The following is an 8,386-nucleotide window of genomic DNA, read 5'->3' as shown; positions in this document are numbered from 1 at the left end:
AGCCGTTGCTGAGAGAGGAGGAAGAGGGAGGAGAGGCAGGTGCAGATGCGGATGGAGGAGTCGTCGTCGCACACGTGGGAGAGGAGGCGTCGGGGGAGTGGGGGAGTCACGCGGGGTGGGAGGCGTCGGGGGTGAGGGGGAGGCGATTCGCATGGATAGGCAGATGGACGAACCAAAACAAATGTCGTACCAAAAGATGTCCACGCTTTGTTCTTTTTAGTTGTAGGAGATGATAATGGAAAAAATATTCTGGCTTGTATATCTCTTGATATTCTAGGAAACTTTTTTTTTCCTTTTCACGGTCAAAAGTTCAGAGGAATTGGGTGGTTATTAGACATTCAGATGTACCAGATCGAGGAAAAGGTTATTACTATATATGTGAAGGGTAATAAGAACCATCTAGAGAACACTATCATAATAAAAAAAAGTCATGCTTAAGCACTCTATAAATAACGTTAGAAACACTTACCCATAAAGTAGAGGGGGCGCGAGCGCTGAACGGGGGGGGGGGGGGGGGGGGGGGGGGGGCGGAGAGGGAGCGCGGAGGGTGGCGGAGTCACGCGAGAGGGAGTGGAGTCGCGGGTCTGAGGGCACCGCACGGGGCTGAGGCGCTTCTGAGGGTGGATGAACTGAGCTAGGGTATGAGTGTTGGTATATATATGGAACCCTGGTAACGGGCCTTCTGGGCTCCTTTGGGCCTTAGTATTTTAGGAGGCGGGCCTTATAGTGCGCCCGCCTCCAAAAATGTATTTACGGAGGCGGGTTTCTTAAGTCGACCGCCTCCGAAAATAAAATATTTTTGGAGGCGGTTGTCTTAAGATGCCCGCCTCCATAAATCCATTTCCCGAGGCGGGCACAAAATAAAAAGTGCCCGCCTCTGTTAATCGCATGCATTAACCGAGGCGGTTGGATTTTGTGACCGCCTCCATTAATAAAAGGGCACCGTCTTGCAAAATCATTTGTGTAGTAGTGTATGGTGATTCTCTAATAAATCTTGTTAATATTGCAGGGTCATATTTAATACCTTGTTTGGGTTTAGTACTAGTTACTGGATGGCAATAGCTACAAGATTTCTCCTTGGTGCATTAAATGGTTTGCTTGGGCCAATTAAAGTAGGTAAATTAGCATGTTGTTCAATACTTTTATGAAAGATGTAATCAGCTGATGCCTTTTATGGCCAAATTTTGTCGGCTTATGCTATTGAAATTTGCCAACCTGAACATGAAGCTCTGGGACTATCACTTGTAATATATTCATGAACGGAATTTGAACTTCTCTTGTTGTAGCTGTTTTTATTCTAAAGTTCAATTTCTTGTAATTGTACGTCAGCACCGCTTGGGGGATAGGTCTGATCATTGGACCTGCTCTTGGAGGCTACCTCGCACTGGTATAGTAGAGAATGTAACAATTTTAGGCTATGCTTTATTAGAAACCGTAACACAATTCTTGTATGCCAGCCTGCAGAAAAATTTCCAGACATCTTTTCACCAGACTCATTCTTTGGAAGGCATTCTTTATTTTATCGAAACTAGATACTTCTTGCTATATGTAATACTCACATTTGGTGGAAACTTGACATGTTCCCGTATTTCTTACCCTGTTTGTGCACATCACTCTTTGCTACTGTTGTTCTTGCAAGCTGCATATGTATGCCGGTATGTTAGATTGCTATAATTTTCGTGCTAATGATTGTGCTTGCACACAAATCTTCTAAATGCTTCTATTCTCCAATCTATATTGCACAATCTAACACATCAAACATTCACATATGTACTGTCCACAGGCCATAATTGATATTTAAGATCATCTGAATATATATATGATACACTGCAAAACACATGAGTCCTATCTATATTGTAGAAAGAGAGTTTGGTCCTAATTTGTTTATTTCAACATTGAACAACTTTTGCGTGGTACTAAGGCCGAGCACAATCTTTGTTTGTTTTCTTTTTGAGGGGACACCTTTCTTTTTTTAGTTCCATATAAGGTCGAGGGTCTGAATCAACCTCCTTGCAAAATAAACAAGAATAAGGATGCATAAAAATTCCCTTCCCTATACTCCAACTTGTGTGGGAACTTTCAGCACTGAGTAAGTGGGTATGTCCTTTCCTTTTATAAGTGGTATAATGATGTATGATATACGTCAAATAACGAGGGAAATTTTTATGGTTTAAATTATTCCATCCATAAGATGTTGACTTTTGTCCCTCAAATTTATTCTTCCACATTATATAGTAAAGTACCTTGAAATATTTTTAGGAGACACTACACAAGCATAAAGTTCATGACAATGAAAATAAAATAGTTGAAGCTTTGGAGGCCCATCCGATTGACTGCAACGAGAAGGTTGAAAAACTTTCTAGCTTGGATGGCAAGAAGAGTTTGTTCAAGAATTGGCCATTGATGTCATCCATAATTATGTATTGTGTCTTCTCCTTTCATGATATGGCTTATACAGAGGTATATATAGTTCTACCTTTTTATTTCTTATGGTTTTAAAAATAATCTTAAATGTGATGTCTGTTACTTATATATTCTCCAAACATGTATTAGATAAAAAAATATGACTAGTAGACGTATTTCATACATTGTATAAACTTGTTTTGTATAGATGGACTTAATATCTGAAAATATAACCTACTCCTGATATTATTGTCAGATGGTTACTTGCTGCAGAGAGATAGTTAATTTGGATTATTCTACAACTAATTGTGCTCTTGAATTATTTTTACATTCGGGCCGACATAATATTTATTTTTAAGTATTTAAATCAATTTTAAGTGGAATTGTTTGTATTACCTTACAATTATGAATAAATGAAAGCCTACAAACAGAGATTACAACTATATAATTTGTAACTATATATACAACAGCACTTGTAACCACACAATCGATTACCTCAAAAAACATGTAGAAGCAAAAGGAAAATCAACTTATGGTAGCCAATGATAAATATTCACTACACTAGATTATCTCGAGTGTCCATACCAGCTGAGCTATGCAACACTTGTGACAATACAGGTTATACAACACTACCGCTATTCTTTTAACGACAAATTTACAAATCTTATATTATATTTTTGACACTCTAAATGATCGCAAATGAATAAGTTATTATCTGCAAAGTTGTACATCTCGTTGAGTACTACAACTTTGATGTTGACTTTGTATCAATTCGACATTGTTAGCCATCTCAAATTTGATCTGAGAATTTATATTGAATATTTGTACATGTAAACTATATCTTAATTAAAATGTTGTCAACTACACAGTTTTAGTTCTCTTTGAACTCTATCATTTTGGTCAAAAGTTTATTTTGATTTGACCTCATATGAAAATATTATATATTTTTTTTGCAAAAACAGTTTATCAATTGACAGTTTAAGCCACAAACTGGTAGTGATATATGTGGACTTTCACTGCTAATTCATGGCTACAACCGGCAATGATAGTACACTGTCTATCACTGTTGGTTGTAGCCACAAACCGGAGTGAAAGTCCACCTATCACTGCTGGTACGACCAAAGCAACCGACAGTGATTGTCTAGTAGTGGCTACGTTATTATACTACTTAATGTACTAACTTTGGGTTATGAGAACTAAATACTATGACTTTAGGTCTTCTCTTTATGGGCTGAAAGTGACAAGAAGTATGGTGGCCTTAGCTTATCATCTAAGGATGTAGGTCAAGTGCTTTCAATAACAGGTAAGACTTATTATTTTGGTACTTTTATCAGTGTTACCAGTATTGTATTGTGTGTGTGCTGGTTATTCTATCACAACTTAAGGTGCTAGGAAATAACCGGCATCACACATATTTTCCCAGAAGTATATTTTAAAACTATGCTACTATAAACTTTGACAATTGTAGCTGTCCATGATTATCAATAGTGGACGTGAACTGTTAATTTTACCCCAAGCTAGAGTATTCAAAGTCTTCCCTAGCTATTGTACTTTTCTTCTCAACGGCACTGCTATTTACACATGACCTTTTCTATTTATTTTTGTATCAACACTGACAAATCACAGTATCTGCCTCTTGCATCTCCAGGTGTCCGTCTTATTATATATCAACTCTCTGTATATCCTTGGATTAATAAAATTCTTGGACCTGCTATCAAGTCTTCTCGAATTGCAGCTGTGAGTAAAAACTGTAGTTCTGCTGATAAGCTTTCACTCATTTGGCTGTATGTCTTATGTGGTGCATGATCTTTCAGATTCTGTGCATACCTCTTCTCTTTGCATATCCCTATATGACATATCTCTCAGGAACTGGACTATCCATCATTTTGAATATTGCATCAGTATTAAAAAATAATCTTGGTGTGAGTATTTTCTTTTCTCCATCGCCTTGATATTTTCAGAACAAATTTTGTCCATTTATGACATTTCTTTCTTATATATTCTAGATAGAAAATAAATCTGCTGTTATCAGGAGTGGTTGCATTATTATAATGGACTTATAGACTCATATAAACTTGGAGATCACTTTGGATTTTTGCACCTCATGTTAATAAGTTTATTCATGACATGTTGTATCAGATTACTATCGTCACAAGCACTTTCATCCTTCAAAATAACGCTGTGGTATGTGCATATAAGTTCAAATCAATTTCAATACCATTTTGTTGTTGTATCCTACAAGTATGATATTGACTGATCTCTGTGCAATTATTCAGCCTCAAGATCAAAGAGGAGCTGCAAATGGATTGTCCATGACAGTAATGTCCTTATTCAAGGCAGTCGCTCCTGCTGGGGCTGGCATTGTGTGAGTAGTATATACTTTAGTTACTCACCACTTCTGTGAGATATTTAATTTTTCATTAGGTCTCAGTTAGAATAATCTTGGATTTCTAGTACTTAATCCCAAAGCACTGCCAAACATGCTTAGGCATTTTGGTATCCTCATGACTTACTAATACATGCAAAATTTCAAATGCAGGTTTTCCTGGGCACAGAGACGCCAGCAGGCTTTCTTCTTTCCAGGTCAAGTTTTATCTTTTTGATGCATTCACAGGCTATATTAACTCCTTTGGATATTTTAGTCACTACTTCTCATTATGGTTGCTGCTGCTGTACTCTAGGATTATCACTCTACTTCCAATTTTCTTCTGATTCCACAATCAATCCACATACAGGTGATCAGATGGTGTTCTTTCTCCTGAGCGTCGTCGAGTTTCTTGGACTTGTGCTCACATTCAAGCCCTTTATGGTCATGCCAGACCAGCAATATGATAGGAATTAGAGTTTTTAATTAGTTGCAGGCTTAAGCATGCCCTTGAACCAAACAGCTGGGGTTATTTATGGAGAGTTGACTGGTTTTATTGTTGATGAAAATTTTGTTGATGATAATTATTGTATGTTAACCTGGTGGACTGATGTAAGTATTGTGTCTGATATATATATATATATATATATATATATATATATATATATATATATATATATATATATATATATATATATATATATATATATATATATATATATATATATATAGGGAGAGGCTATTCAGCAGCCGGCTACAAAATAAGTTATTTTGTAGCCACCTCTATTTACCATAATTTTATATACTAATTTACCATAATGTCAATACATATTTACGATAGTTGGGTTACTATAACACATGGGAATATTTACCATAACGTTATAGTAAACCACTTAGTAAGAAGTTACTGTAAAATCTCGTAAATTAACATAGTAATTATCGTTACTCAAAGTGGCTACAGAATAAGTTATTCTATGGCCAGCTACAGAATAGTAGTTCTATATATATATATATATATATATATATATATATATATATATATATATATATATATATATATATATATAGGGAGAGGCTATATATTATTGGTGGAGTCAATGGCAAATAAATTACTTTTGGCTGTAGAGTACAGAGATTACACTAACAAGGAGAGCATCAGAGCAAGATAGAATTTTAAGTTTGTCAAAGGTGTATCGAATGGCTAGATAGCTACAAGAAAGGATATACGTGCGCGCGCTCACAAGGAATGATTTGCTCAACAGGGAATTGAATTACTCTGGCAAACACGTGGCAATGGCATATCCAATATTAATTCATGTGATGTGATCCTTCAGCTGCTGCCACGAAATGAAAATTTGGAGTGGGCAGGCCGTACTTGCTGGATCGTGCAAACGGTTATATATCTTTAAATATGGGAGTAAACACTACCGGAGGCGGCTTCTTTGCCGAGTGCCTCAGACACTCGGCAAAGGCCGATATACACGGCAAAGAAAAGTGGTCGTGACGGCGAGCGCCACCGTGACGGCGGCTTTGCCGAGTGTCAAGGTCAAGCACTCGGCAAAGGTCCCCGCTTTGCCGAGCGCTGTTGACTTAGACACTCGGCAAAGGTGGCCACTATGCCGAGTGCCGCCGGCAAGACACTCAGCAAACAGGCGACCTTTGCCGAGTGCCTGGCCCGTGGCACTCGGTAAATCTGTGATGTTTGCCGACTGCAATGGCCATTGCACTCGGCAAAGCATGTTCCCAGGTAGTCACTTTGCCGGGTGTCATAGCCATTACACTCGGCAAAGTGACTGAAAACAGTCTTTTTATTTGTTTTTTACATCCCATCCAAACAAACAGAAGATATATATAACAAACATCACCAACATCACATATATATCATCAATAGCACATATATATCACCACCACATATATATCACAAACGTCACATATATATCACAAACGTCACATGTCTCACAATATATCACAAATAAGTTCACAAGTAATCCAAGTGCTCCATCATCTTCAACCACAATTGCAAATAGAAGTACCATTAACAACCACAAGTATCATCACTGATTTGGTGAAGGATTCGCTGAAGCATGAGGATCGTTCGATGCCGCCAATTGATTCTGCACAAAGGAGAAGAGATTGCATGTGTGAGACAAGATAAATATATACAATACATGAATAAAACTTTCATACTCCACTAGGTTTGATCATAAGCATGAACATACAATCTAAAACATTTATACACACAGGAGTAGAATAGTGAGGAGGTGGAGGTGGAGGAGGAGCAAATAGCGAAGGTGGCGGAACTACACCCGTAGCGGTGCCAAGACTTTGCATGTACTGAAGAATCTCCACCATCCTCCACTGCTCGGCCTCCCGCTCGGCCTCCACCCTCTCCATCTTCGCCTGCATCTGCTCCTGTATCCTCCTCTCTTGTTCTAGCTAGGCCTACAATATATTCACCCCAATATTACAATAATGCAAAGGAAAGGTATGAAAAAACCAATAAACGACGAATAAACCAGGAATAACCTCGAGTGCCTCCACCCGGTGGTGTGAAGTGTTCTGCCGAGGTCGTATGGCTGGGCTCCTACTCGTGCTGCTTGCTCGAATCTGGGAGAGACTGGGAGTAGCGGCCGAGTTGATTGCGCCATCGCCAATCCAGTACCGCCCTTGCTTCTTGCCTCGTCCCACCCTCATGACGACTTCTCCATCAAGGTCCTCAGTGCTCGGATCGTACTATGGCCCATGGACCTCCTTTGCCATCGATGTGTACTCACTGAGGCGGTTGTGGACGGTCGCATTGCTATACGCCTCGAGCCCGTCCTCTGGGTTGTAGTCGATGTCGGACATCGCCTTCCCCTTGTGGGCCATAGCAAATGCCTTGAAGATGGAGCAAGGCTGGCCACCATGTGACACCGACTGCGAGAAAAACAGCAAGATGATTAGAAATCATGCAGAATTGAGCGTTAGAATAAATAAATGAATTTGCGTACCCATGTTTCTGTGTATCCGCTAAGGCTACGGCTACCTTGATGGTGTGCTACACCTGGCATCATCAAACGCCGCTCCCAGCACAAGTTGTGCGTCTCCTCCCACTCGCGTGAGCACCACTTGTCCACCATCTGTTCCCAGCACTGGGGATGCGCGGCGCACCAATAAGGAATCATCTACAGGCCATCAAGTACATGACATATCAGAAGATGAAATAAAGCCTACTTAATCTCAAAAGGAATCCGTATTAATGTTCTGTATTTACCTGTAGGTACTAGTCCCGGATCAGCGTCATGCTCCTTGCGTCCCTTTTGGTGACCTTCGTTCCAAGGATGGTCCTGTGGTAAGTTACGACGGCCTAGATGCGCGCCTCGTAATGCATGTCCATGACGAGTTTTTTGCAACATTTGGTAGCCACCGCATCCGCCCTGGCCTCATGTCCGTCCTAGCATCTAAAGAAATCCTGCATACAAACATGATGTATCCATTCATTATTTCAAGAATGTCCAATGAATGCGATGTATTGAGCAATGTAGTGCGAGGAGGACTTACCCACAGCTCTTGCTTCACCCGCTCCGCCTTGTTGTTGAATACCATGCGGGCCCAATCTGTAGCATTGGGGGTGGCGAC

The 8,386-nt window shown here is 39.6% G+C and overlaps 2 pseudogenes; one reads left to right on the top strand and one right to left on the bottom strand.

The window, feature by feature from the left end:
* Positions 1 to 1,016: 1,016 nt before the first annotated feature.
* Positions 1,017 to 5,245, top strand: LOC136508531 (protein ZINC INDUCED FACILITATOR-LIKE 1-like; annotated as a pseudogene).
* Positions 5,246 to 7,054: 1,809 nt separating this feature from the next.
* Positions 7,055 to 8,138, bottom strand: LOC136509253 (uncharacterized; annotated as a pseudogene).
* Between the last annotated feature and the right edge of the window lie 248 nt (positions 8,139 to 8,386).

Source organism: Miscanthus floridulus, chromosome 15 (assembly GCF_019320115.1).
Source record: "Miscanthus floridulus cultivar M001 chromosome 15, ASM1932011v1, whole genome shotgun sequence".
Lineage (NCBI taxonomy): Eukaryota > Viridiplantae > Streptophyta > Magnoliopsida > Poales > Poaceae > Miscanthus > Miscanthus floridulus.
This window is presented reverse-complemented; position numbering and strand designations above follow the sequence as displayed.